The following is an 8,219-nucleotide window of genomic DNA, read 5'->3' as shown; positions in this document are numbered from 1 at the left end:
TAAGGCAGCCGCTCAAACTAAAGCAGCCCATCAAACTAATGCAACAGCTCAATCTAAGGCAGCCCCTCAAAATAAGGCAGCCCCACAAACAAATGCAGCCCCTCAATCTAAGGCAGCCCCTCAAACTAAGTCAGCCCCTCAAACTAATGCAGCCACTCAATCAAAGGCAGACTCTCAAACTAATGCAGCCACTCAATCAAAGGCTGAACCTCAAACTAAGCCTATCCCTCAAACTAATGCAGCCGCTCAAACTCAGGCAGCCCCTCAAACTCAGGCAGCCTCTCAAACTAAGACAGCCTCTCAAACTAAGGCAGCCTGTCAAACTAAGGCAGCCTCTCAAAGTAAGGCAGACCCTCAAATTAAGGGAGCGCCTCAACCAAATGCAGCCCCTCAAACTAATGCAGCCGCTCAAATTTAGGCAGACCCTCAAACTAAGGCAGCCGCTCAAACTAAGGCAGCCGCTCAAACTAAGGCAGCCGCTCAAACTAAGGCAGATTCTCAAACTAAGGCAGCCGCTCAAACTAAGGCAGCCTCTCAAATTAAGGCAGCCTCTCAAATTAAGGCAGCCCCTCAAACTAAGGTAGCCCCTCAAAATAAGACTGCCGCTCAAACTAATGCAGCCCCTCAAACATAGGCAGCCTCTCAAACTAAGGCAGCCCCTCAAACTAATGCAGAACTCAATCTAATGCAGCCCCTCAATCTAAGGCAGCCCCTCAAACTAAGGCAGCCCCTCAAACTAAGGCAGACGCTCAAACTAATGTAGCCACTCAACCAAAGGCAGCACCTCAAACTAATGCAGCCGCTCAAACTAAGGCAGCCTCTCAAACTGAGGCAGCCCCTCAAACTAAGGCAGACTCTCAAACTGACGCTGCCCCTTAAAGTAAGGCAGCCCAACAAACTAAGTGAGCGCCTCAACCAAAGGCAGCCCCTCAAACTAATGCAGCCGCTCATTCTAAACTGCGCCTCAAACTGAGAGAGCCGATCAAACTAATGCAGCCCAGTCTAAGGCAGTCCCTCAAACTAAAGCAGCCTCTCAAACAAAGGCAGCCCCTCAAACTAAGGCAGCCCCTCAAACTAAGGCAGACTCTCAAACTAATGCAGAACTCAATCCAAGGCAGACCCTCAAACTAGGGTAGCCCCTCAAACTAATGCAGCCCCTCAAACTAATGCAGCACCTCAAACTAATGCAGCCCCTCAATCTAATGCAGCCCCTCAATCTAATGCAGCCCCTCAAACTAATGCAGCCACTCAATCAAAGGCAGACTCTCAAACTAATGCAGCCACTCAATCAAAGGCAGCGCCTCAAACTAAGCCAAACCCTCAAACTATGGCAGCCCCTCAAACTAAGGCAGACTCTCAAACTCATGCAGCCCCTTAAAGTAAGGCAGCCCCTAAAACTAAGCCTACCCCTCAAACTAATGCAGCCGCTGAAACGAAGGCAGTCCTCAAACTCAGGCAGCCTCTCAAACTAAGGCAGCCCCTCAAACGAAGGCAGCCTGTCAAACTAAAGCAGCCTGTCATAGTAAGGCAGACACTCAAACTAAGGGAGCGCCTCAACCAAAGGCAGCCCCTCAAACTAATGCAGCCGCTCAAATTAAAGCAGCCCCTCAAACTCAGGCAGCCTCTCAACCAAAGGCAGCCCATCAAACTAAGGCAGCCCCTCAAACTAAGGCAGCCCCTCAAACTAAGGCAGCCACTCAAACTAATGCAGACACTCAAACTAAGGCAGCCGCTCAAACTAAGGCAGCCCCTCAAACTAATGCAGACCCTCAATCTAAGGCACCCCCTCAAACGAATGCAGCCCCTCAATCTATGGCAGCCCCTCATTCCAAGGCAGCCCCTCAAACTAATGCAGCCCCTCAAACGAAGGCAGCCCCTTAAACTAAGCCAGCCCCTCAAACTAATGCAGCCGCTCAATCAAAGGCAGCCCCTCTAACTAAGCCAACACCTCAAACTAAGGCATCCCCGCAAACGAAGGCAGACTCTCAAATTAATGCAGCCACTCAATCAAAGGCAGCCCCTCAAACTAAGCCAACCACTCAAACTAAGTTAGCACCTCAAACTAAGGCAGCCACTCAAAGTACTGCAGCCCCTCAAACAAATGCAGCCCCTCAATCTAAGGCAGCCCCTTAAACTAAGGCAGCCCCTCAAACTAATGCAGCCCCTCAAACCAAGGCAGCCCCTCAATCTAAGGCAGCCGCTCAAACTATGGCAGCCGCTCAAACTAAGGCATCCGCTCAAACCAAGGCAGCCCCTCAAACTTAGGCAGCCGCTCAAACTCAGGCAGGCCCTCAAACTGAGACAGCCGCTCAAACTAATGCAGCCCCTCAGTCTAAGGCAGCCCCTCAAACTCAGGCATCTTCTCAAATTAAGGCAGCCGCTCAAACTAATGCAGCCCCTCAAACTAAGGCAGCCGCTCAAACTAATGCAGCCCCTCAATCTAAGGCAACCCCTCAACTAAGGCAGCCGCTCAAACTAAAGCAGCCCATCAAACTAATGCAGCCCCTCAATCTAAGGCAGCCCCTCAAACTAAGGCAGCCCCTCAAACAAATGCAGCCCCTCAATCTAAGGCAGCCCCTCAAACTAAGTCAGCCCCTCAAACTAATGCAGCCACTCTATCAAAGGCTGAACCTCAAACTAAGCCTATCCCTCAAACTAATGCAGCCGCTCAAACTCAGGCAGCCCCTCAAACTTAGGCAGCCTCTCAAACTAAGACAGCCTCTCAAACTAAGGCAGCATGTCAAACTAAGGCAGCATGTCAAACTAAGGCAGCCTCTCAAAGTAAGGCAGACCCTCCAATTAAGGGAGCGCCTCAACCAAAGGCAGCCCCTCAAACTAATGCAGCCGCTCAAATTAAGGCAGCCCCTCAAACTTAGGCAGCCTCTCAAACTAAGGCAGCCTCTCAAACTAAGGCAGCCTGTCAAACTGAGGCAGCCTCTAAAAGTAAGGCAGACCCTCAAACTAAGGCAGCCGCTCAAACTAAGGCAGCCGCTCAAACTAAGGCAGATTCTCAAACTCAGGCAGCCTCTCAAATTAAGGCAGCCGCTCAAACTAAGGCAGCCGCTCAAACTAAGGCAGTCTCTCAAATTAAGGCAGACCCTCAAACTAAGGTAGCACCTCAAACTAAGGAAGCCGCTCAAACTAAGGCAGACTCTCAAACTAAGGGAGACGCTCAAACTAAGGCAGCCGCTCAAACTAAGGCAGCCGCTAAAACTAAGGCAGCCTCTCAAATTAAGGCAGCCCCTCAAACTAAGGTAGCCCCTCAAAATAAGACTGCCGCTCAAACTAATGCAGCCCCTCAAACTAAGGCAGCCGCTCAAATTAAGGCAGCCCCTCAAACTATGGCAGACTCTCAAACTAAGGCAGCCCCTCAAACATAGGCAGCCTCTCAAACTAAGGCAGCCCCTCAAACTAATGCAGAACTCAATCTAATGCAGCCCCTCAAACTAAGGCATCCCCTCAAACTAAGGCATCCCCTCAAACTAAGGCAGACTCTCAAACTAAGGCAGACTCTCAAACTAAGGCAGCACCTCAAACTAATGCAGCCGCTCAAACTAAGGCAGCCTCTCAAACTGAGGCAGCCCCTCAAACTAAGGCAGACTCTCAAACTGACGCTGCCCCTGAAAGTAAGGCAGCCCTACAAACTAAGTGAGCGCCTCAACCAAAGGCAGCCCCTCAAACTAATGCAGCCGCTCAAACTAAACTGCCCCTCAAACTGAGAGAGCCGATCAAACTAATGCAGCCCAGTCCAAGGCAGCCCCTCAAACTAAGGCAGCCCCTCAAACTAAGGCAGCCTCTCAAACAAAGGCAGCCCCTCAAACTAAGGCAGACTCTCAAACTAATGCAGAACTCAATCCAAGGCAGACCCTCAAACTAGGGCAGCCCCTCAAACTAATGCAGCCCCTCAAACTAATGCAGCACCTGAAACTAATGCAGCCCCTCAATCTAATGCAGCCCCTCAAACTAATGCAGCCACTCAATCAAAGGCAGCGCCTCAAACTAAGCCAACCCCTCAAACTATGGCAGCCCCTCAAACTAAGGCAGACTCTCAAACTCATGCAGCCCCTAAAGTAAGGCAGCCCCTAAAACTAAGCCTTCCCTCAAACTAATGCAGCCGCTGAAACGAAGGCAGCCTCTCAAACTCAGGCAGCCTCTCAAACTAAGGCAGCCCCACAAACTAAGGCAGCCTGTCAAACGAAGGCAGCCTGTCAAACTAGGCAGCCTCTCATAGTAAGGCAGACACTCAAACTAAGGGAGCGCCTCAACCTAAGGCAGCCCCTCAAACTAATGCAGCCGCTCAAATTAAAGCAGCCCCTCAAACTCAGGCAGCCTCTCAACCAAAGGCAGCCCATCAAACTAATGCAGCCGCTCAAACTAATGCAGCCGCTCAAACTAAGTCAGCCCCTCAAACTAAGGCAGCCACTCAAACTAATGCAGACACTCAAACTAAGGCAGCCGCTCAAACTAAGGCAGCCCCTCAAACTAAGGCAGACTCTCAAACTAAGGCACCCCCTCAAACTAATGCAGACCCTCAATCTAAGGCACCCCCTCAAACGAATGCAGCCCCTCAATCTATGGCAGCCCCTCATTCCAAGGCAGCCACTCAAACTAATGCAGCCCCTCAAACGAAGGCAGCCCCTTAAACTAAGCCAGCCCCTCAAACTAATGCAGCCACTCAATCAAAGGCAGCCCCTCTAACTAAGCCAACACCTCAAACTAAGTCATCCCCGCAAACGAAGGCAGACTCTCAAACTAATGCAGCCACTCAATCAAAGGCAGCCCCTCAAACTAAGTCAACCACTCAAACTAAGGTAGCACCTCAAACTAAGGCAGCCCCTCAAAGTACTGCAGCCCCTCAAACAAATGCAGCCCCTCAATCTAAGGCAGCCCCTCAAACTAAGGCAGCCCCTCAAACTAAGGCAGCCCCTCAAACTAATGCAGTCCCTCAAACCAAGGCAGCCGCTCAATCTATGGCAGCCGCTCAAACTATGGCAGCCGCTCAAACTAAGGCATCCGCTCAAAGTACAGCAGCCCCTCAAACTAAGACAGCCGCTCAAACTAATGCAGCCCCTCAAACTTAGGCAGCCCCTCAAACTATGGCAGCACCTCAAACTAATGCAGCCCCTCAAACTAATGCAGCCCCTCAAACTAATGCAGCCCCTCAATCTAAGGCAGCCCCTCAAACTAATGCAGCCACTCAATCAAATGCAGCCCCTCAAACTAAGCGAACCCCTCAAACTAAGGCAGCCCATCAAACTAGTCAGACTCTCAAACTAATGCTGCCCTTTAAAGTAAAGCAGCCCCACAAACTAAGGGAGCGCATCAACCAAAGGCAACCCCTCAAATTAATGCAGCCGCTCAAACTAAGGCAGTCCCTCAAACTCAGGCAGCCTCTCAAAGTAAGGCAGACCCTCAAACTAAGGCAGCCGCTCAAACTAAGGCAGACTCTCAAACTAAGGCAGCCGCTCAAACTAAGGCAGCCCCTCAAACTAAGGCAGACTCTCAAACTAAGGCACCCCCTCAAACTAATGCAGACCCTCAATTTAAGGCACCCCCTCAAACGAATGCAGCCCCTCAATCTATGGCAGCCCCTCATTCCAAGGCAGCCCCTCAAACTAATGCAGCCCCTCAAACGAAGGCAGCCCCTTAAACTAAGCAAGCCCCTCAAATTAATGCAGCCACTCAATCAAAGGCAGCCCCTCTAACTAAGCTAACACCTCAAACTAAGGCATCCCCGCAAACGAAGGCAGACTCTCAAACTAATGCAGCCACTCAATCAAAGGCAGCCCCTCAAACTAAGCCAACCACTCAAACTAAGGTAGCACCTCAAACTAAGGCAGCCCCTCAAAGTACTGCAGCCCCTCAAACAAATGCAGCCCCTCAATCTAAGGCAGCCCCTTAAACTAAGGCAGCCCGTCAAACTAATGCAGCCCCTCAAACCAAGGCAGCCGCTCAATCTAAGGCAGCCGCTCAAACTATGGCAGCCGCTCAAACTAAGGCATCCGCTCAAACGAAGGCAGCCACTCAAACTTAGGCAGCCGCTCAAACTCAGGCAGGCCCTCAACCTGAGACAGCCGCTCAAACTAATGCAGCCCCTCAGTCTCAGGCAGCCCCTCAAACTCAGGCAGCCTCTCAAATTAAGGCAGCCGCTCAAACTAAGGCAGCCCCTCAAACTAAGACAGCCGCTCAAACTAATGCAGCCCCTCAATCTAAGGCAACCCCTCAACTAAGGCAGCCGCTCAAACTAAAGCAGCCCATCAAACTAATGCAGCCCCTCAATCTAAGGCAGTCCCTCAATCTAAGGCAGTCCCTCAAACTAAGGCAGCCCCTCAAACAAATGCAGCCCCTCAAACTAAGTCAGCCCCTCAAACTAATGCAGCCACTCTATCAAAGGCTGAACCTCAAACTAAGCCTATCCCTCAAACTAATGCAGCCGCTCAAACTCAGGCAGCCCCTCAAACTTAGGCAGCCTCTCAAACTAAGACAGCCTCTCAAACTAAGGCAGCATGTCAAACTAAGGCAGCATGTCAAACTAAGGCAGCCTCTCAAAGTAAGGCAGACCCTCCAATTAAGGGAGCGCCTCAACCAAAGGCAGCCCCTCAAACTAATGCAGCCGCTCAAATTAAGGCAGCCCCTCAAACTTAGGCAGCCTCTCAAACTAAGGCAGCCTCTCAAACTAAGGCAGCCTGTCAAACTGAGGCAGCCTCTAAAAGTAAGGCAGACCCTCAAACTAAGGCAGCCGCTCAAACTAAGGCAGCCGCTCAAACTAAGGCAGATTCTCAAACTAAGGCAGCCTCTCAAATTAAGGCAGCCGCTCAAACTAAGGCAGCCGCACAAACTAAGGCAGTCTCTCAAATTAAGGCAGACCCTCAAACTAAGGTTGCACCTCAAACTAAGGAAGCCGCTCAAACTAAGGCAGACTCTCAAACTAAGGGAGACGCTCAAACTAAGGCAGCCGCTCAAACTAAGGCAGCCGCTAAAAATAAGGCAGCCTCTCAAATTAAGGCAGCCCCTCAAACTAAGGTAGCCCCTCAAAATAAGACTGCCGCTCAAACTAATGCAGCCCCTCAAACTAAGGCAGCCGCTCAAATTAAGGCAGCCCCTCAAACTATGGCAGACTCTCAAACTAAGGCAGCCCCTCAAACTAAGGCAGCCCCTCAAACATAGGCAGCCTCTCAAACTAAGGCAGCCCCTCAAACTAATGCAGAACTCAATCTAATGCAGCCCCTCAAACTAAGGCATCCCCTCAAACTAAGGCATCCCCTCAAACTAAGGCAGACTCTCAAACTAAGGCAGACTCTCAAACTAAGGCAGCACCTCAAACTAATGCAGCCGCTCAAACTAAGGCAGCCTCTCAAACTGAGGCAGCCCCTCAAACTAAGGCAGACTCTCAAACTGACGCTGCCCCTGAAAGTAAGGCAGCCCTACAAACTAAGTGAGCGCCTCAACCAAAGGCAGCCCCTCAAACTAATGCAGCCGCTCAAACTAAACTGCCCCTCAAACTGAGAGAGCCGATCAAACTAATGCAGCCCAGTCCAAGGCAGCCCCTCAAAATAAGGCAGCCTCTCAAACAAAGGCAGCCCCTCAAACTAAGGCAGCCCCTCAAACTAAGGCAGACTCTCAAACTAATGCAGAACTCAATCCAAGGCAGACCCTCAAACTAGGGCAGCCCCTCAAACTAATGCAGCCCCTCAAACTAATGCAGCACCTGAAACTAATGCAGCCCCTCAATCTAATGCAGCCCCTCAAACTAATGCAGCCACTCAATCAAAGGCAGACTCTCAAACTAATGCAGCCACTCAATCAAATGCAGCCCCTCAAACTAAGCGAACCCCTCAAACTAAGGCAGCCCATCAAACTAGTCAGACTCTCAAACTAATGTTGCCCTTTAAAGTAAAGCAGCCCCACAAACTAAGGGAGCGCCTCAACCAAAGGCAACCCCTCAAATTAATGCAGCCGCTCAAACTAAGGCAGTCCCTCAAACTCAGGCAGCCTCTCAAAGTAAGGCAGACCCTCAAACTAAGGCAGCCGCTCAAACTAAGGCAGACTCTAAAACTAAGGCAGCCGCTCAAATTAAGGCAGCCCCTCAAACTCAGGCAGACTCTCAAACTAAGCCAACCTCTCAAACTATGTCAGCCGCTCAATTTAAGGCTGCCCCACAAACTAAGGTAGCCCCTCAAACTGAGGCATCCGCTCAAACTAATGCAGCCCCACAATCT

The sequence above is a fragment of the Heterodontus francisci genome, unplaced genomic scaffold (genome assembly GCF_036365525.1).
Source record: "Heterodontus francisci isolate sHetFra1 unplaced genomic scaffold, sHetFra1.hap1 HAP1_SCAFFOLD_50, whole genome shotgun sequence".
In the NCBI taxonomy this organism is placed as follows: Eukaryota; Metazoa; Chordata; class Chondrichthyes; order Heterodontiformes; family Heterodontidae; genus Heterodontus; species Heterodontus francisci.
This window is presented reverse-complemented; position numbering follows the sequence as displayed.